The 23,176-nt window shown below is 32.5% G+C and overlaps 2 protein-coding genes across 2 annotated transcripts in view; one reads left to right on the top strand and one right to left on the bottom strand.

Annotated features, from left to right (window-relative positions):
- LOC111053646 (15-hydroxyprostaglandin dehydrogenase [NAD(+)]) overlaps positions 1–23,176 on the bottom strand; it is a 98,244-nt gene that overhangs the window by 49,026 nt on the left and 26,042 nt on the right. The gene's annotated exons all lie outside the window — the stretch shown is intronic.
- LOC111053638 overlaps positions 20,317–23,176 on the top strand; it is a 35,012-nt gene continuing 32,152 nt past the window's right edge. Inside the window, exon 1 of the transcript XR_005571326.1 lies at positions 20,317–20,443. The gene's annotated coding sequence lies outside the window, so the exon portion shown is untranslated. The remainder of the gene's footprint in view (positions 20,444–23,176) is intronic.

Below are 23,176 nucleotides of genomic sequence, written 5' to 3'. Positions count from 1 at the left end.
GAACTTTATAGTAAATGTCAGAGTTATCAATAGACGGATAAACTTTTTGACGGAGAATTTATTATCGTAAATGTTTGTTGCATTGTTCCATAATGTCACCGAGGTAGGATTAACAAATTACTAAATAAATCGTTTATTTGAATAGAATATATGTATAAAAATTTAAAATAACATTTTCAAATTAAAGTTTTATTGAGAACAGATGTAGAATGTGAATTCTAAATTTATAAGTTATAATTTTGTGTTGACGTGTCTGTAAAGATCGATATTGAAGAGGGCGTTGTCTTTCGTGACTGGCAACTTGTGTTTTTTTCCTGTTGGACCTTCTTCTGAAACTAATGGCTGGCTGTTGCTTGTATAATTTTGTGCTCTGAGTTATTGTCTGTTTAAATGAATTTATTAATGTTTTAGATTGAAGTTTATATAAATTTTTGTGCAAAATTCGCTATTAGTGTAGTAAAGCCAATAGCCACTGTGTTTCAACTGTAAACTAGATAAGTATTTTAGTTCGTAGTTACTTGAAATCATTAAGCTTATAAGTTATTGTTCGTTTTATAATTCTGTGTTTTTGCCAAAATTTTCATCTGAAGATTATAAGTTAATTTGCTCTGAAAACTGGATTTCTCATTCATAGGCAATAGATCCATTCACAGTTTATCAAGTATCTATTTTATTGGAGCCGACAACTTTCCTTAGTGTGATAGGTGTTATATGCTATTCCAACCGTTTAAGGAGAAATTGGTAGCACGGCAACGAAAAATAACGAAAAAAACCCAGCTGTTGATCTTCCGGCAACCGTTAACAGTCATCCTGCAATGCGGCCGAAATACCTCCAAGTCAGACACCCATCTCAAATGACAACAACGCCAAGCTGTGAGAAACCATCCTGCACTGCGGCGCTAGGTATACAGCGCAATTTTCGCCCATTGTTAATGAATCTGTTGTACCCAATACAGATTACAATGAATCTCAATCTATTCGGTTACCGACGGATGTAATTATAAAATCTCATGACTCTACTGAATTTCCAGTGAGAAACATCTGGAATGTACAAAAAAATGTGAGCTTGCATTTCACACCAAATGAGATGTATCTTTTAATAGAGAAAAAGTCAATTTCGCGATTCAGGAAGTCACGGAAACAGAAATAAAATACATTGCCATGTTTATTTATACGTATTTCTCTACAAAGAGGATTCCTTTCAATCAAGAATAAATAGGTTTTTGGAACTTTCCCAGGTAGCACACCTACGTGTTTCCAACGTTGAAATTTGGTTGTTGAGGTTGAATAACCGTTAGCGGTTGAATTTTTCAACGTTTTAAATGCAACGTTGTTTTCAACGGTTGATCTATCGTTGAAAACACGTTGAAAACGAGCTTCCAATTCCACCACTCACAGCGCTACAGTAGTCCTTACACAAAAACGGATCTATCAACGACGATCGACTGATCAACGCCATTTCTTGTTTGAATTCTCATCACGTTGATGAAAGCTGTGAACTCTTTTAGAAGAGTCTACCTATTCCACTTTGACTTGGTAAGTTTATTCAATTTATTATTCTTATTTAAAAGATGAGATTGTTTGGTGATTTATTGTCTAAACTTCAAAACAAATATTGTGTGTTGAACATATTAATTATGTTTACATTTGAGGTTAGGGTTAGGTAAGTTATATTATGTTTTAAATTAGAGGGCTCTAATTTAATATAATTATTAAAAATTAATATAATACAATAAGCTTGGTTTTAAGTATTTTACATGTAGCCTAGTACTTAACTTCCAAATAAATTACTATTACTTTGATTCCTCCACAAATATTTTCATTATGCTATCTATGTATTGTTTTTGTCACAGGACTGCTTGTGTTGAGAAATTCCATCGAACTTAATATAATAACACTGAACTTAATATAATATAAATCACTTAACATCAAAGTGATTGCTTTTAACAAGTTCAGTAATTAACTCGGTGATCCAAGAAATTGAAAACGGGTGTCTGGAGTTCAGCTCATAAATATTAACATTTTCCAAATATCGTCATTCCATGGTGACGAAATTTAGCTTAAACTTGTTCATTTTAAATTAAATTTTCAATTAATTTATGCATGTTTACAACCCATATATGTCAAGGATATTTTTGATTAATTTCATTGTGATTTTAAACTTTTGGTCTAGGTTTACAAAATTTAGTAGGCCAATAAAAAATGGTTGAAATATCGGGATACAACTGTTTTTTTCATAAAACTAAGTATATACCTACAGTAACTATTAAATTTTACTCATAAATCTAAAAAATAAATTTTATATAGAGCCTTATTTGTTTACTTCGATAGGCCTAATGAAAGAGGAGTATTTCAAGTTAAAATTCGTCTATGCTACAAAATTTGGAAACCCAATATTCTTACTTCATTCTTAGTTCTTTTGAATGTTTGAACGAACAGCTGGCGTGACTTTCTCGTCTAACTATTGTATAGTAATGGACTATTTTTATCTAAAAAACAGTCATCACCTCGCACATTATTAGATGTGCACTTGAGAAAAATTTCTGTACTTGTTGTTAAAAGCAATTCCCTTTTAACCATGCAACATCTGTATCAACTAATAACTCCTATGTGGTGGCAAAATTTCATCTGCCTTCATATTATAGAATTTCTTATTAAAATTTATATTACCTTATGTTTCAGATTCTATCAAAAAATCTTGTGGGTCGACTGTGGGCATTGAGACCCAAATTGAAGACGCTATTAAGGATTGGCTAAAATATGCGACAGTCAGAGTATTTTCAGTGGAGAAAAAAACAATCTAATTTCGTCGGTAATTAAAAGTATTATGAAATGAAAGTGGAAAGTTATTTTGAAAGTCCCTTTCTATTGAAACACTGTAATAAAATATTTGTTTCTCTATTGCATAAATCACAAACTATCATCATACCTGAAAACTAAAATGTAGGCGGGTTTATACGATGCCAATTGACAAGACAATAAAATTGTCTTCTGAAATTTATAGCTGGTGTAAAGTATCAATTGAATCTTTTAATTCTAGAACCATCATCTAGGCATAGCTAAATAAAAACTAATTGACAATTATTATTGTTTTGCCAATTTTCATAGTTTAAACCTGGCATAAATGTCAAGTAAAAATTTAGATGATCTATATTATTTGCTAGAAAGAATTGAGCTATTTTTGCTCACCACAGATAAAATTATCATACTAAAAATTCAAGATTTTTAAACAACTGCTGAATTCTTGAAATAATGGTTTTAATTTATGTTTCTTACAGACATAAAATGTTTTTGAGCTTGGCAGAGTATATTAAATTACCATGGTAATTTGGTTGTAACCATCTTAGTTATTTAAACAACCTTTCATCATACTATTTTTGTGGATCAAAATTGAAGTTATATGGAAATAGAAAGAAAAATAAAAATCTCAGTATCCTTTTTGAATCATTTAAATAATGATTAATAATAGTGATTAAATAATTCAAAAAGGATACTGAGATTTTTATTTTCCTTTCTATTTCTATAAAAAGTAGCCCTATACAGAAAAGAGATGAATATGGTTTTTATTGTGTGTTTTTAATGTCAACTTACCAATGTACCGCATTGCAGGGTAATATTTCTGTTACATGAAATCATATGTAAATAAATGGAAATATGATTTCGTATTTTCATCTCTTTTCAAATGATTTTAGAAATATTGCCATGTAATTGATAAGGTACCGGTTCAAAAGTATGGCTAATTCAACGTCTATTTATAGTTGAAAATAATGGTTGTCACAACGTGCTTTCAACGTCTATTTATGGTTGAAAATAATGGTTGTCACGACGTGCTTTCAACGTCTATTTATAGTTGAAAATAATGGTTGTTACAATGTTTTTTCAACTATTATTCAACGTTGAAAATAATGTGGAAACGGCGGACATTTTCTCGTGTTTTCAACGTTGAATTTAAACGTCTTTTCAACATTAAGGTATTACGTGTTTCTAACGTTATTTCAACGTTTCTGTGCTACCTGGGTTTATTATAAGTTATATGTAATGAAGTTAAATTTAAAGTTGTAGGCTATTATCGAATATTATTCTATACATAATTGATCAAATATTATTCACTGACATATATTTTTCATTTTTCATCATAAAATGTGTTTACTCAATAATTATCTGATAGGAAGATTGTAATTAAAGATAAATATTTCGTGTAAAATATGATTGAATTTTCATTATTAATCTTAGTTGAGTTATTATCAATCGATATTATTGAGTACTATATTATAATTGAAAAAAAGTATTATTATTGAATTTCAATAATTAATGAAACTTATTAGTATATCATCAACACTGCATTAATCATGAATTCTATTGGAATTTATTAGTATAGAATCATTTTTCAATTTTATTATTGTAAATAAGCAAGGATAATATGTAATATTTTGGACTACCAAGATGAATATTACAATGAATAATTTCAAATTAAAATAAATAAGACCTTTTCACCTATTGAAAATGGGAAATAAAATCCCTTTATCATGTAGTCAATTGTTATTACAAGAACTATTACTGCATAGGTTATGGGAAATGTATAATAAGTTTACTCAATTGGTATCAATGTTATATATTTTAGGAAGTTCTACTCTGAATATTTAATAATATTATCTTTTATTACTGAAAATGCCGATTGTTGCATACAACGTCATTTATTAAAAATAAGTGACTTTTTTGTTACAGTTTTGATAAGAGTAAATGGATAAAATGATTTCAAAGGGGAATTGAGTAGATAGACGTATTAGGGGAACTTTAAGAAAGGTTAGTTTCGGGATTACTAGACAAATTTTCTTGGATTAATAGGAGATTAAAAAAGTTTTGGATACTTAAAAATATTGTATGATTCTTGACTATGTGCCACTTATCAGAGCTATTAGACTTAGGGATCAATGGAAATTTGTTTTTAGTCATTTAATATATTATAAAATGAATTACACTGTATAAAGTTAACATAATTATGTGGTTAAGGATATTTCTACTATATATACTGTATATTTTAGGAAATAAATTTAAACCATACTTGATGATTATTGTCTTTGTTACAGTTCCTGAAGGGAACCTCAAGAGTTTGATAATTATTTTTTTAAAGTAAAAACATTTTGTAGCAAGCCCATTGAGTCAAGAATGTACAGCCAGGGTCGGCTGTCACAGTGGAGGAGGGGGAGATGTCATGAACCACAAGGTTTGACACACGGTATATTGAAGAAGACGGTAGTAGTCACGAATAGGATGCGCAGTGGCAAACTGGTTCTCTGACGTCAGCGCCACCAAAACACTGAACCCCGAGTATGAATATGCACTATGCGTCTATGCCTTCAGTTGTGCTTTTGCAGTATGCAAGTGTATTTAAACATAGTCGATTTTTCAACATCGAATAGAATTCGGAAAAAGTGTTGTTTAAAAGTGTAGTTTATCGTTTTGATAATGATGTGTGTAGCTCTTCGTTGTTGGATCTTCTCCGATTAACTCATGCAGATTTGTGTTTTAAACTCCGACTTTCTACACTTTTAAATACTTTGTCACTCGATGACTGTGTAGTGCGATATGCCGTGTTGCGCGATAGCTGGCTGTTCGAATCATTCGGACAAAGCCAAGTTGCTTAACATATCATTTCACAAATTTCCAAAACAGGATGACTTGTATCCCTTATAATGGGTGCATTCTTGTAGAAGGAAGGATGATTTTAATGGGAAAACGGCAGTCATATGCTCCCAACATTTCGTATCAGATGATTTCGAAAACGGCAGTCATATGCTCCCAACATTTCGTATCAGATGATTTCGAGCGTGACTTGAAATCCGAATTACTAAAACTCCCTAAGAAAAATATTTTTTAAAAAATGCGATTCCAACAGTCAAAATTCCAAGTTTACCAAGTTTTAAAATAAAAAAGACTGAATCTGAGCGTAGCTGTCGATTAATAGGCCGGGAAAATAGAAAAATTGTGCAGACATTGTTGGATGATTTTAACAATAATGCAGATAATGTAGATATTGTAAATAATGAAGATAATATAGACGCTAATGTTATTGACATTGCTAATTACAAAGCTTTGCTTATTGCATGAGAATAAGAAGCTTAAGGAAATTAATCTAATGCTGGAGGATGAAGTGGAAAGAGCCAATAATTCAATTTTAATATTAGAAAAAAACTGAAGCATTATGGACGCATTTTTTCTAATTGTCAGCAACAGATGATCTCGGAAGGAAAATGCACTAATTGGTCATCAGATGATGTGGCAAAGGCTGTGACTATAAGATGTATTTCAAAAAAAGGTTTGGACTATATAAGAGAGATTCTAAAATATCCTCTTTCAAGTGAAAAGACTATTTATAGACGTTTATCTTAGTTTTCTACTCCACCTGGGTTTTTGGAATTTAGTTTTTCTCCACTCAGGGATCAAGCTAGCATTATAACAAATGAATTTGAGAAAGATGTGATTATGAGCTTCGATGAAATGAAGGTACGATCGGAAATTTGTTATGACAGCATAATGGATGTTTTTAGAGGTCCTCATGTAAATGTACAAGTGATACGGAGTTTAGCAGGAAAATGGAAACAACCGATTTTCTATCAGTTTGATCAAGCTATAACAGTCGATATATTTTTCCAAGCAATAAGACTTGTAGAGGAAAGTGGATTTAGGTGTAGAGGATTTGTTAGCGATATGGGTGGGTCTAATCGTAAGCTTGTATCTGACTTGGGAATATCACAAACAGAACCCTTAGTTGATGATCCCTGTTGTGATGATCGTGCTATTTGGGCTTTTTCGGAAGTTCCTCATGTGCTTAAATTGATACGTAACCATCTCTTGGACCAAGGGTTTGAACTGCCAGGTGGAATAATGGTGACCAAAGATATTTTATTTGACCTGATTAATATACCATATCATATTAATATATTGGATCATATACCTGATCCAATACACACACTGTATATTCTAATTCAGATATGTTAATACAGTATTCATTATTTAACATTATTTAGACCGAATATTAATACTATAACAGCAGTAGCCTACAGTAGCCTACTAATGGGTTTCGAATTATTCTATCAAATGTGCCGTATTTCCAGGTCCAATATACAAGAATTATTACTTGAAATATCCCAACTGACATTTTGATGATAGAGAGGCGAAATTTCAAATCTCAAAACGATTAGCAAATGAATTGTAATCTGTTTAGCAACAGCGTGCATACAAATACCGGCTTAAAGTAGTCAGTAGAGTAGGTAGCTTCGGTGGCTATGACGTCAGAGCTCCGAGCTACATGCGCGTGACCCTTACCGTCTTCTTCTAATTACCGTGGTTTGACATACCCCCAAACATCAGTTCCTTCTCGTTGAACTTGGTTATTTACCTTAATAATTACACGAGCCGTTATGATTCCTTATAGTTCTTTATTAATAAACACACAAGAACATTTTACTACATCAGTGTGGGCTACCGACATAAAACACACCATCATGATCGACTTCCTACGACTGTCTCACCCACAGTGATACCAACAACCAACCAATAAAAATCCAGTTACAATTATTACATATTCAACACCATCCCTTAATTGTAACTTAATAGAAAAGTCGTATTTTCAACTGATTAATACATTTCAAAAAGAACATTATTTAGAATTATTAAGAAAAAACATTTCAAGAAAATCAGTACAACAAATTCAAAAATAAATCTTCAACGATAGATTTTCACCTATTATTTTACAAGATTTTCACTGTGTTAAGAAATTTTATTTTACCAAGAGGTTTGGTGAGGCAATCTGCTACATTGTCCTCTGTGGCAATATAATTTATGCTCATTTTCCCTTCCTTAAGTTTTTCCATCAAAAAATGATACCTTACATCTATATGCTTACTACGTCTATTAAAAATTCCATTATTGATAATTTTGATAGTACTTTGGTTGTCCATTTTCAATTTTATTTTCACATCTTCATTGGTTAACTCCAGAATTAAACATTTGAGATATAACAGTTCCTTTACACAATCAGCTGCTGCTATGTACTCTGCTTCTGTACTAGATAATGCTACAATAGGTTGCTTTCTTGAACACCAGGATATTGGACCCCCAGAATAATAAATGACAAATCCAGTAGTACTTTTTCTTGTCTCTACATCTCCAGCATAGTCTGAGTCACAAAAAGCAATTAAACTGTTATTTTCAATTCTAGAAAAGTACTTTACACCCTTATTCATTGTGCCCTTGATATACCTCAACGTTTGTTTTATGTTATCTTTGTCTAGTCCAGATGGTTTTTCTAGATGCCTGCTTTCAATATTGACTGCAAGTGAAATATCAGGCCTTGTCTTATTTGATAGGTACAATACACTACCACTATTTCTCTATAGGGATAAGTATAGTCTGTTTTGTGATTTTGATTTTGGACACTACTTTGATTATTAATGGGAGTGTCAGAAACCTTTGCATTTTTCATATTAAATTTTTCAAGTATTTGATTCGCATATTTTATTTGTTTCAAGCATATTCCTTCCTCATTTCTCTCAATAGACATTCCCAAGAAGTATTTTGGATCATAATCTACCTTGACCTCAAAATATTCACTTAGCTTATACAAAAGATTTTTCATTTCCTTCTTATCACTACCAACAACTATTCCATCATCCACAAACAAACCTAAAATTACAGAATTATCCTTATTTCTAAAAATACATCTTTCAATGCTCAAACATTCAAATCCTTCATCTGTCAAAGCTTTAGTGAAACACTCATTCCATTTCAAAGGAGCTTGTTTCAGCCCATACAATGCTTTGTTGAGCTTAACAACTCTATTACCATCAAAACCTTCTGGTAAATGCATATAGATATCTTCATCTATTTCCCCATATAGAAAAGCTGTTTTTATGTCAAATTGATATATCTCATACCCTTTGTTGGCTGCAATACTAAAGATAAGTCTCAAAGCAGAATTACTTATTACAGGACTATATGTTTCTTCATAGTCTATACCCCTTCTTGTTCAAAACCCCTAGCTACTAAACGAGCTTTATAACGACCATTTTCTTTTACTGCAAAGACCCATTCACTACTTATAACTTTAGAACTTACATTTTCAGAATCAACTTCCACCCAAGTTTTATTCTTAAGCAATGAATTTTTCTCTTCAACTATAGCTAAGTTCCACTTTTCTTTATCATACCCTGAAATAGCCTCTTTATAAGTCAATAATACATAATCATGAAATTTCTTTGGTATTCTCCTGTCACGAGTTGGTCTTGTATTTTCTACTTCAGAAGAACTAATAAGATTTTCGCCATTCTCTGTCTGATTTTCAGGAATAGCTAAAGGTACTTCTACCTCAGGAATAACTACAGGTACATCTACCACAGGTTCAGTAATCTCTAAATCCTCTAAGAATTGCATATCATTGTCACAATCTGAAAAATCAATATTATTGTCACACTTTGGAGAATCAAACTCTACATCAAATTTATCATTACTATTTACAAAAACAATGTCTCTCAAAATTTCAATTTTCTTAGTATTATGAACATAGACCCTATACCCTTTGGACTCTTCACTGTAGGTACCCAACAAATATCCCCTCCTTACTTTTAGCATCCCACTTCAATCTTTTCTCTTTAGGAATATGAACCCATACCTTTGACCCAAAAACTTTCAGTCCATTAATATTGAATGTTTCATTGAACCACAATTCGAAAGGAGTCTTTCCCTCTACTGTACTTGTTATTGTACAGTACTGTACAATATTGTTACTACTGTACAGTCCTATTCAAAATAAAAACCGCAGTATTTACTGCTTCTGCCCAAAACTTCTTGTCAAGTGATTTCGCTTGTAACATTGTTCTTGCTGCTTCTACAATAGTTCTCATTTCCCTTTCTGCCCTGCCATTTTGCTCAGGAGTATAAGCAACACTTCTCTGATGGACAATACCTTCACTCTTAAATAGTTTATCAACCTTGTCATTAATAAATTCTTTCCCATTATCAGATCTTATAACATTTACTCCTCTACCTGTAACCTTTTTTGACATAGCAAGAAATACTTTTAATTTTTCAAAAACTTCACTTTTCTCTTTCAGAAAATACACTACTCTAAAATGTGAAATAATCTTGATCAATAAAAAGTACCTGGATCCTCCCAATGACTTGATTTCCATAGGACCACATACATCTACATGCACCAGTTCACATGTTTGAGAAGTCTTACTTGTACTAAGCTTGAAAGAAGATCTATGCTGTTTTCCTTGAAAACAAGCAGTGCAATTATTAGGTTCAAAATCTTCTAGAAATTGTATATCATTCTTTCTCAATACTTTCTTGACTTGTACAATATTTTGATGTCCTAGACGTTCATGCCAAACTGACAGACTCTGTTTTGTGTTAAGGTTAGTAAAGTTAGCTACAGCTGGCTCACACTTATTATCTTTGAAACTGAATAGCATTACAAACATTTTACCCTGCCGTTTACCTATAGCTCTGGTTTCATTATTCCTTATAAATTTCCATTCAATTTTATCTGATTTCATAGAATACCCCATATTTAATGCACAGCTTACAGAGAACAAATTAAATTTCAAATCCGGTACAAACAAAACTTTTTCCAATATTGTTGGAACCCATTCATGACCATTATAGCTATGCAATTCAATTCTGCCTATACCTACAGCTCTAATTTTAGTACCATCTCCTATAATGACCCATTGAGACTCTGTCAATTTTGAAAACTCTTTGAAGTAACTGATATTGTTACACATATGTTCACTCAATTGGTATCAATGTTATATATTTTAGGAAGTTCTACTCTGAATATTTAATAATATTATCTTTTATTACTGAAAATGCCGATTGTTGCATACAACGTCATTTATTAAAAATAAGTGACTTTTTTGTTACAGTTTTGATAAGAGTAAATGGATAAAATGATTTCAAAGGGGAATTGAGTAGATAGACGTATTAGGGGAACTTTAAGAAAGGTTAGTTTCGGGATTACTAGACAAATTTTCTTGGATTAATAGGAGATTAAAAAAGTTTTGGATACTTAAAAATATTTGTATGATTCTTGACTATGTGCCACTTATCAGAGCTATTAGACTTAGGGATCAATGGAAATTTGTTTTTAGTCATTTAATATATTATAAAATGAATTACACTGTATAAAGTTAACATAATTATGTGGTTAAGGATATTTCTACTATATATACTGTATATTTTAGGAAATAAATTTAAACCATACTTGATGATTATTGTCTTTGTTACAGTTCCTGAAGGGAACCTCAAAGAGTTTGATAATTATTTTTTTAAAGTAAAAACATTTTGTAGCAAGCCCATTGAGTCAAGAATGTACAGCCAGGGTCGGCTGTCACAGTGGAGGAGGGGGAGATGTCATGAACCACAAGGTTTGACATACCCCCAAACATCAGTTCCTTCTCGTTGAACTTGGTTATTTACCTTAATAATTACACGAGCCGTTATGATTCCTTATAGTTCTTTATTAATAAACACACAAGAACATTTTACTACATCAGTGTGGGCTACCGACATAAAACACACCATCATGATCGACTTCCTACGACTGTCTCACCCACAGTGATACCAACAACCAACCAATAAAAATCCAGTTACAATTATTACATATTCAACACCATCCCTTAATTGTAACTTAATAGAAAAGTCGTATTTTTAACTGATTAATACATTTGAAAAAGAACATTATTTAGAATTATTAAGAAAAAACATTTCAAGAAAATCAGTACAACAAATTCAAAAATAAATCTTCAACGATAGATTTTCACCTATTATTTTACAAGATTTTCACTGTGTTTAAGAAATTTTATTTTACCAAGAGGTTTGGTGAGGCAATCTGCTACATTGTCCTCTGTGGCAATATAATTTATGCTCATTTTCCCTTCCTTAAGTTTTTCCATCAAAAAATGATACCTTACATCTATATGCTTACTACGTCTATTAAAAATTCCATTATTGATAATTTTGATAGTACTTTGGTTGTCCATTTTCAATTTTATTTTCACATCTTCATTGGTTAACTCCAGAATTAAACATTTGAGATATAACAGTTCCTTTACACAATCAGCTGCTGCTATGTACTCTGCTTCTGTACTAGATAATGCTACAATAGGTTGCTTTCTTGAACACCAGGATATTGGACCCCCAGAATAATAAATGACAAATCCAGTAGTACTTTTTCTTGTCTCTACATCTCCAGCATAGTCTGAGTCACAAAAAGCAATTAAACTGTTATTTTCAATTCTAGAAAAGTACTTTACACCCTTATTCATTGTGCCCTTGATATACCTCAACGTTTGTTTTATGTTATCTTTGTCTAGTCCAGATGGTTTTTCTAGATGCCTGCTTTCAATATTGACTGCAAGTGAAATATCAGGCCTTGTCTTATTTGATAGGTACAATACACTACCAACTATTTCTCTATAGGGATAAGTATAGTCTGTTTTGTGATTTTGATTTTGGACACTACTTTGATTATTAATGGGAGTGTCAGAAACCTTTGCATTTTTCATATTAAATTTTTCAAGTATTTGATTCGCATATTTTATTTGTTTCAAGCATATTCCTTCCTCATTTCTCTCAATAGACATTCCCAAGAAGTATTTTGGATCATAATCTACCTTGACCTCAAAATATTCACTTAGCTTATACAAAAGATTTTTCATTTCCTTCTTATCACTACCAACAACTATTCCATCATCCACAAACAAACCTAAAATTACAGAATTATCCTTATTTCTAAAAATACATCTTTCAATGCTCAAACATTCAAATCCTTCATCTGTCAAAGCTTTAGTGAAACACTCATTCCATTTCAAAGGAGCTTGTTTCAGCCCATACAATGCTTTGTTGAGCTTAACAACTCTATTACCATCAAAACCTTCTGGTAAATGCATATAGATATCTTCATCTATTTCCCCATATAGAAAAGCTGTTTTTATGTCAAATTGATATATCTCATACCCTTTGTTGGCTGCAATACTAAAGATAAGTCTCAAAGCAGAATTACTTATTACAGGACTATATGTTTCTTCATAGTCTATACCCCTTTCTTGTTCAAAACCCCTAGCTACTAAACGAGCTTTATAACGACCATTTTCTTTTACTGCAAAGACCCATTCACTACTTATAACTTTAGAACTTACATTTTCAGAATCAACTTCCACCCAAGTTTTATTCTTAAGCAATGAATTTTTCTCTTCAACTATAGCTAAGTTCCACTTTTCTTTATCATACCCTGAAATAGCCTCTTTATAAGTCAATAATACATAATCATGAAATTTCTTTGGTATTCTCCTGTCACGAGTTGGTCTTGTATTTTCTACTTCAGAAGAACTAATAAGATTTTCGCCATTCTCTGTCTGATTTTCAGGAATAGCTAAAGGTACTTCTACCTCAGGAATAACTACAGGTACATCTACCACAGGTTCAGTAATCTCTAAATCCTCTAAGAATTGCATATCATTGTCACAATCTGAAAAATCAATATTATTGTCACACTTTGGAGAATCAAACTCTACATCAAATTTATCATTACTATTTACAAAAACAATGTCTCTCAAAATTTCAATTTTCTTAGTATTATGAACATAGACCCTATACCCTTTGGACTCTTCACTGTAGGTACCCAACAAATATCCCCTCCTTACTTTTAGCATCCCACTTCAATCTTTTCTCTTTAGGAATATGAACCCATACCTTTGACCCAAAAACTTTCAGTCCATTAATATTGAATGTTTCATTGAACCACAATTCGAAAGGAGTCTTTCCCTCTACTGTACTTGTTCCAGTCCTATTCAAAATAAAAACCGCAGTATTTACTGCTTCTGCCCAAAACTTCTTGTCAAGTGATTTCGCTTGTAACATTGTTCTTGCTGCTTCTACAATAGTTCTCATTTCCCTTTCTGCCCTGCCATTTTGCTCAGGAGTATAAGCAACACTTCTCTGATGGACAATACCTTCACTCTTAAATAGTTTATCAACCTTGTCATTAATAAATTCTTTCCCATTATCAGATCTTATAACATTTACTCCTCTACCTGTAACCTTTTTTGACATAGCAAGAAATACTTTTAATTTTTCAAAAACTTCACTTTTCTCTTTCAGAAAATACACTACTCTAAAATGTGAAATAATCTTGATCAATAAAAAGTACCTGGATCCTCCCAATGACTTGATTTCCATAGGACCACATACATCTACATGCACCAGTTCACATGTTTGAGAAGTCTTACTTGTACTAAGCTTGAAAGAAGATCTATGCTGTTTTCCTTGAAAACAAGCAGTGCAATTATTAGGTTCAAAATCTTCTAGAAATTGTATATCATTCTTTCTCAATACTTTCTTGACTTGTACAATATTTTGATGTCCTAGACGTTCATGCCAAACTGACAGACTCTGTTTTGTGTTAAGGTTAGTAAAGTTAGCTACAGCTGGCTCACACTTATTATCTTTGAAACTGAATAGCATTACAAACATTTTACCCTGCCGTTTACCTATAGCTCTGGTTTCATTATTCCTTATAAATTTCCATTCAATTTTATCTGATTTCATAGAATACCCCATATTTAATGCACAGCTTACAGAGAACAAATTAAATTTCAAATCCGGTACAAACAAAACTTTTTCCAATATTGTTGGAACCCATTCATGACCATTATAGCTATGCAATTCAATTCTTATAAAGTTAGACATATTTCCGTCCATGATGTAAACTGTAAACTTTTATCAAAATTATTGCAACAACCGTGAATGTCCATGTCTTACGTACAAACCATACTATTTTTACCGCGAACTCGCGTACATAACCTCAAACGAGTAACTTGTCTTTCTAACTTGCCCGCACTGACAAAACTTCATAGCGATCTGGGCCCATAACCTGTTGAACTTGGTTATTTACCTTAATAATTACACGAGCCGTTATGATTCCTTATAGTTCTTTATTAATAAACACACAAGAACATTTTACTACATCAGTGTGGGCTACCGACATAAAACACACCATCATGATCGACTTCCTACACTGTCTCACCCACAGTGATACCAACAACCAACCAATAAAAATCCAGTTACAATTATTACATATTCAACACTTCTGAAGAGAAATAATTTCTCCAACTTTAAAAACTAAAAGCTGATTGATTGATTCATTGAGTACTTTATTTATGTAGATTACAATATGAACTGGCTTATACACTTATATACAATAGCTTACAATACAGCAAAATTATAGATGAATTAACATAATATAGACTAAGAAAATAATTATTGAAAGTATATATGATATGAAAAAGTAATTTGTAATATAATAACTATGGATAATTATATTGTTATGCATCTACATAAATTGGCGGAGCTTTGGACATATCAATGTCCATTCTTCGGAAAGAATATTAAAAATATCCTCCCCACTAACTCTCTACCAAAACGTTAATTTAATTAATTAAGCTAAGGATTTATTTATTAATGGAAATTTTGTACAAGTTTTAATTAATATAAATATTTAAGAGAAAAAAACAGAAAATTGATAGAGTAAAATAATTATATAGGTAGATAAGATCAAATTATTGATTAATAGAATGAAGTAGGCTGAAAGTAGTAAGGGTAATCAACTTTCAGTAATATACAGCAGTATGCAGTGGATAATTAAAAAACAAAAGTTTATATAATATATATATATATATATATATATATATATATATATACACAATTCATTCTTTAACAGGTTTAAAGGTTTGTTGGATGGGTGGGGGATGGTTGTCATGTGATCGTTCTAGGGCCGGACAGTTTCAGTCATTTGTTCCAAAAGATGTTTTTTTAAAGTCAGGATGAAGCTCGCTCGGCTCTCGATGGACCTGATAGAAACAGGAAGTGCATTCCATGCACGACAGGCACTGACTAAGAAGGATTTTGTGAAAATAGTAGTTCGATGATTGGGTATCCATAAAGTACTTTCTCCGGTTCTAGTATGTGAAGCATCTATCCTCCTACCTTCAGAGACAAATTTGAAATCATCTTTAAAATAGTTCGGATTACCGTATTTCAAGATATCTCTAACAAGCTTGACTATTTGAAAAAGCCTTTGATCGGGAAGCTTTAATGTTGAACTAGCAATGTGGGCTGGGGTGATATGATCATGGCGTTGGAGAGAGTAGACGAAACGTAAGTTATGTGATTGGACGACACGACTGATTTTTTAAAAATTGAAACTTTATTAAAACTACAACTACAGAAAATACCGAATTTAAGAATTTCGGGAGCCGAGTGCTCTCGTCAAGAGTTTGAGTAGAACTAAATGAAAATAATTAATTGAGACATAAAGAAGACAATGCATAGTCAGCTATATTCTATAACAATAGGGTTGTAATGCTATTACTATAGATATTTAACTCCTCCACCCCTAGACTGAAGCTGTCCTCAGCGATCAGAATTTTGGGTTTGGAGGCAAGGCCCAAGAACAAATGTTGGGGCTTGCAAAGTTGCTGCTACATTAACATTTCTACAATTATTTCGTAAAGAAGTTTCAACATATTAAATAAAGTTATATAATTTAAATACAATAAATATACTAAGAATAACAATAAAACATATAATAAAAATCCAAATATAATAAGTATCGTCTTTTGCAATGCTAAGTTCTTCTATTGCTAGTAGTGGTTCAATCTTAATATTTGCTTCATGTATAATATCAAATGAAAAGTTTGTTTTCAATTTACGAAATGGAACTTCAGATGGGATTGATATATCACTTTCCCAATATTCCTGTATTTTAGGATGTTCGAATAACTGTTCTGACTTATTAAGATACAATAATTGAGTTGATTTTGGATATAATGTAGTGTTCTTTTTGTCTGATAAAATAATAGCTTTGTCAATTTTGTACAGTAGATATTGATTGATAATTGGAATGAATTTTACAAAAGAAGCAGATATATTAATTACTAATTGTTTACAGTTTTCTAATTTCTTATCTTCTAACACTTCACTTATACACTTATTTTGTATCACTGTCACATTTCTGCAGTAGTAGTTGTCACACAAAAATTCACATTTACAAGATAAAATTTCGTCATATCTCAGGATAAGAGAAGGATATTCATGAATGGTGGTAACTTCAGTATTACGATAAACAGGATAGGATAATAAGAAGAAGGTTTCATAAGTAGGTGATTTTAAAGGGAATTCAATGAAGTAGGATATATATTCTTTATATATTGAGCAGTGTACTTTTGCTAATTGCCATAATACTTCTGGTTCTTCAGAAATCAATTTTACATTAGATTCAGAAATAATATTATTTATTTCTTTATGGGATAATATACTAGAATGTAGAATATTCAACCTACAAAACTCCAAACTAGTATCTAAATCGCTTATTTTATTAAAGAGCAAACTTAATGAGCTAAATAAAAGGGAAAATTGCTGGTGCAGCTGTACAGTCGTAGTTTCATTTGAGAGAGTTTTGAAATAATTTATAATTTTCAAATTATTCCCATGAATCTTTTTCACATCAGCATTAAAATCGTCAATGAGCCTTTTGTTTACTGAAAATTGATTCTCAATATTATGCTGTAAGCGGTATTCATTTGACTGAACTTGAAATAATATTTTGTCGTATTTTTCTTTGTCGTTCGCATCCATGTTACCGGTTACCCATGAAATAGCTGAGCCAAGTCCATTGAAAAGTCCACGCTTATTTCTATTTTTGCTGATATTGATGTGATCTAGTTTTGTTTCTGTGTACTTTAAATGCATTGTTATGATGTCTAGACGGCCTTGATCGATATTGTGTTCACGCAAAGTGAATATTGTTCTTTTGATTGTATTTAATTCGATATGCAACATGTTTACATTAATATTATGCATGTATGTGAAGGTTTCATTTATTACGAATGAGTCCTGAATTTTGATAGGAGTGATGCCTGATGTTTTACTTAGATCAGTCAATCTATACGGGTTTGCTGGTGTTAGGAACAGTATCAGCATAAGAAACATTGTTACCTGAAACAGATAAATTAGTTGATTTCTTTTTCTTTCGAGCTCGCTTCACTCGATTCGGGTGAAGTTTGAAGGGTCGTTTCTGAATCGCTCTTGGATTAGTAGCTAATTGAGTTTCCTTATTGTATTTCACTTTGAAAAATTTGGGTTTGTCCTTTTTATTAAACGTTGTCTTTATGAAGGGTTCGTTAGGCATTTCAAAATCTTTTTCTCTAGTTTGATTTAAGCGATCAGTTCTGTTTTGTTTTTCTTGCCCTACTTTATCTTTTACTAGTTTGTGAATAGTTTTCAGTTTTTCTAGATAGGCGTTTGTTCTTTCTTCAGCAATAAGGGCTTCCGTTATTTCATCAACATATGAATTTTTTGATACACCAAAAGTCATTTCCATAGGAGTTAGTTTCAAGGTTGAATTTATTGTGTTATTGAATGCGATAATTGCATGTTTCATATTATCTTCGGGTTTGTTGTTTTTATTTTCCATTTGTATAGCATTAAGGAGTTCAATGAGTGTCGAGTGTGCTCGTTCCAATAAACCCTGGGAATCTGGATGTCCCGGTGTTATTTAATAAGGTTCTATCTTATATAAACGCAAAAAATCTCGAAGTCCAGCATTGTCGAATTCACGACCATTATCCATTTGGATTGTCTTAGGGCATGGAAATAGAGAAAAGTAATCATTCAAACAAGACTGTATTTCAAGTTGGTTCAAACTTGTTAGTGGATATGCCATGAGTTTTTTCGAAAAGCAATCTATTATCGTGAGGAATTTTATTCTACTGTATTGAAACATGTCAATCTGCAATTTTTCGAAAGGTTTGTCAGGAGTTGGGGTAATTTTGTATTCAACTTGAACATTTGACTTCTATCATATTTCACTTTAGCACATACGGAACATTTATTTATGAATTCTGTAATGTCTTTAAGCATGGTAGGCCAATAGTATTCTCTTCGAATGTGGTTATAGCTTTCATTAATTCCACGGTGATACGTTTTTCCTACATGATAATTGGTTACAACTTCTTTTTGTTCCTCTGAATCAGTTATATCCAAATTCAGTTTCTTATATCTCCTAAGTTTCACAGAATTAAAATTGGCAATGATAACATTCTTAAAATTTTCAAAAATCATTTCATATTCTTTTTCCAATACACCTGTCCTGGAGCAAAGTATCCCATAACGTGTGTTGGGTTTCAAGTATTGTATACATACATCATTTATTTCTTCAGGAGTGGATGAACTATGAAAATTTAGAGTCAATCTGTTTTTTGTAAAAACTTTTCCGATAACAGGTTCTTTGTTGTCACGTTCTAAAATGATTTGATTCTGTTCAACATTGATTATTTTGTCATCTTCCGCAATGACTACTTACTTGTTCGTTCGAGCTCTCCTGTGAATGTATTGTAACTAGACTACGATTATCAATTTCTTGTTCATTAGCATCATTATCATTAGCATCATTATAATTATTTACAATATTGCCTCGATCGGAATTGTTAGTTTGTTCGGCAGATTTTCCTACATATTGAAGAAAATCGTCAAGTGTGACGGTGTCTACTGAGGGAATGTCTGTGTTAGTGTTAAATCTAAGCAGTTCGTCCATGTCAAATTCGTCGGGGTCATCGAGATCATTGTTATTCTCGAGATCCTGAAAGTCATGAATGAAACCACGAAAACCACTTTCGAAACCTGGAAAGGTTCGTTTTCATCATTTTCCATCATGTTAACGTCAAGTGGGCGTATTCTTGAAAGAGCGTCAGCTACTTGGTTCGATTTACCTTCCACATACTGGATTGAAAAATCAAATTCTTCTAGAAAGAGTTTCATACGAATTAATTTTGAATTCGGTTCTTTAATGCTGCGGAGCCATTGAAGAGGTTTGTGATCGGTTTCGATTATGAATTTTCTACCATAGAGGTATGGTCGAAAATGTTTGCATGACCAGACTATAGCTAATAACTCTTTCTCAATCGTAGAAAGATTTTCTTCATGACGATTAAGTGCACGAGAAGCATATGCAATGGGTAAGGTTTTACCATTGAATTTTTGTGATAACACTGAACCTATAGCATAATTGCTAGCATCACAATACCCCCAAACATCAGTTCCTTCTGAAGAGAAATAATTTTTTCCAACTTTAAAAACTAAAAGCTGATCAGACAGTTTTGGCTGACAGACTAAAAACGCTGAGGAGAGGTAGAAGTGGGGCTAGCATTCTAGTCCCCCCTCCAGCCAGCTAGTGGAAAAAGCTTTCCACTTTTCTTCTGTATAATTTTTCACACACTTTTTCATCACCTACCTCCTGAGACAGACCGAGCTGACCCGTGGATGGACATCCCCTGGTTCTCCATTCAGACCATGGCAACTTAGGATGGACATCAACTGTATAACGGTATCGTTCCACATTCAATTTATTTTTTCTATATTGTTTTGATTTTAGAAATTCCAAATTAATTATAAATGAATAATGTTTTATGAACTGTCAAATAGCTTGTTTAAATAAAAAAACACAATAACCTGTCCAACACAATTCTGTCTAACGTTTTGAAAAATCATTAGCAACAAGTTAATTTTAATTTTTCTTAAATGGATTAAATGCTCAATATTTCATAACCCTCCTTAATTGTTCTGTATTAGAATAGTTGTAGCATAACTAATTTTATAAAACCAAAATATGTTAAAATTCACATTTATATCTCACATTAATTTCTTCATTTCAATAAAATAAATCTGACTCCTAATATAAATGTTTTCCTTTCAAATTCTAAAGAACATCTAGTTGATAATATAAAAAAAAACCAACTGCTTTTGCTCTACCATCAAATGCTACGCAACAACAATTTACAGTGTTTCTGTCTGGGAACTGGTGGATCGCCCCCTTTTATCACTTTACAAACAGGTCACCAATCATTTATTACAAATGATGGATATCACAGTTCAATCAATTTAATGTTACAATTATCTATCCTTGTGATAACAAACTTATGAGTTCGTTTTGATCAATTAATTTCAAATCTTGTTTAGTGGCTTAGTTGATAGCATTGTGGCTTACCAATCTGGAGTCTCAGGTTCGAATCCCTTTGATTTGAGAACTTTTTTGTAACTTGATAAATCAATTATCTGAAGGTCATTCACACTTACATTGAACTAGGTCACCTCACAATGAGAATTGTAGCATTCAGTCTAGTGTAGAAAAATCTTGTGATATGAGATGTTATCTCGACCACTACCCCACCCTGACTGAATTTTCTGTTGGAATGAGCTCGGTATTTATGGTAATTTTATCAGCATCAAAATCCAGTTCCCACAGTTTTTTGTATACCGTCTTCCAAACATGTTTGAACAGGTCTAAAGCTGCGTACACATATATGTGCTTCCAAACCGCACCGAGCACGCTCCGTCCTTGTACCGCCCTCGTTCCTCCATCGAACCACAGTCGCTCCACCCATCATGAACGTTATGGAAGATGATAAGGTGCGTACAGACCAGAGAAAACTCCTATAAAACTCCTATTATTAATTCTGTGGTACAGACTTTCGCTCTGCTCCGCAACCGAAAGTCACTCCAGCAGAGTGATTGATGATCGACTGGGGAGCAACAGTGGTTCGACCGGGGAATGCGAGAAGATCTAACATCTTCCGTAACGTTCATGATGGGTGCGTGGGAGGAGCGACTGTGGTTCGATGGTGGTACGAGGGCGGTACAAGGGCGGTACGAGGGAGGAGCGTGCTCGGTGTGGGTTGGAAGCGCGAATATGTGTACGCAGCTTTAGATCTTCTTGCATTCCCCGGTCAAACCACTGTTGCTCCCCGGTCGATCATCAATCGCTCTGCTGGAGTGACGTTCGGTTGTGGAGCAGAGCGAAAGTCTGTATGCACCTTAATAATTAAATAATAATAATAATAAAAAAAATTAGATAATTGAATAATTATAATAGATAAATAATTAAATAATTATTTTTTGTTTGACATTATTTAATAATAAATTGAATTATTATTTAATTATTCATCTATTATAATTATTCAATTATTAAATAATTATTTTTTTGTTTGACATTATTCAATAATAAATTAAATTATTATTCAATTATTCATCTATTATAATTATTCAATTATTATTTTTTATTATTATTATTATTTATTAGACCTGTTCAAACATGTTTGGAAGACGGCATACAAAAAAACTGTGGGAACCGGATTTTGATGCTGATAAAATTACTATAAATACCGGGCTCATTCCAACAGAGAATTCCGTCGGGGCTGGGTGTTGGTTGAGATAACATCTCTTGACTGGAGAATATCCAGTAGTTGTTTATTCTCCCACTACCCTTGCACTAGGTAGACTCAATTTATTAGTTTTAGATTGGTTCCACATTAGATTAGATTTGATTGCAATAGATGGATTTAATACCTCTTGACTGGAGAATATCCAGTAGGTATGAGATCTCTTATTGCATTGGGAAGAGTGTGAACTTCTCTTGCTGGAGAATATCCAGCGGTCGTTTACTCTCTCCCTTAGTTTTAGATTAGTTTTACTTGCAGTAGATATTTTATCCAAGTGGGGATCATCATTGACCTTGACCTTGAATTTGACCTCAATCCTGTTCTGTATAATGTTATCAATTAATTTTCACAGACCTGTTCAAACATGTTTGTGGAACTGGATAAAATTACTATGAATACCAGGCTCATTCCAACAGAGAATTCAGTCGGGGTCGGGGTGGGGGTTGAGATAACATCTCTTGACCTTGAACTTTGGTTGTATACCTAGTGGGAAATAATAATGGTATCACGCCAAACCTCTTAAGAAAGGGGGAAATTGAATTAGGCCACACCTCTTAGGGGTGTGGGGGAGGGAATTTAATTAGGCCACACCCCCTAATAAAAATATTTTCCTCAGTGTTTAATAGAAATTCTTGCTGTAAACATCTCCTCCCTGGCCTATAAATACAGGGCTCATTCCAACAGAGAATTCAGTTGGGACAGGGTGGTGATTGAGATAACATCTCTCAACCTTGACCTTGACCTTGAATTTAACCTTGACCTTGAATTTGACCTTGACCTCAAATTTGACCTTGACCTTGGTGTTAAATGGGTACTCAATCGGTACAAAACCCCTACTTACA

The sequence above is a fragment of the Nilaparvata lugens genome, chromosome 5 (genome assembly GCF_014356525.2).
Source record: "Nilaparvata lugens isolate BPH chromosome 5, ASM1435652v1, whole genome shotgun sequence".
Taxonomy (NCBI): domain Eukaryota; kingdom Metazoa; phylum Arthropoda; class Insecta; order Hemiptera; family Delphacidae; genus Nilaparvata; species Nilaparvata lugens.
This window is presented reverse-complemented; position numbering and strand designations above follow the sequence as displayed.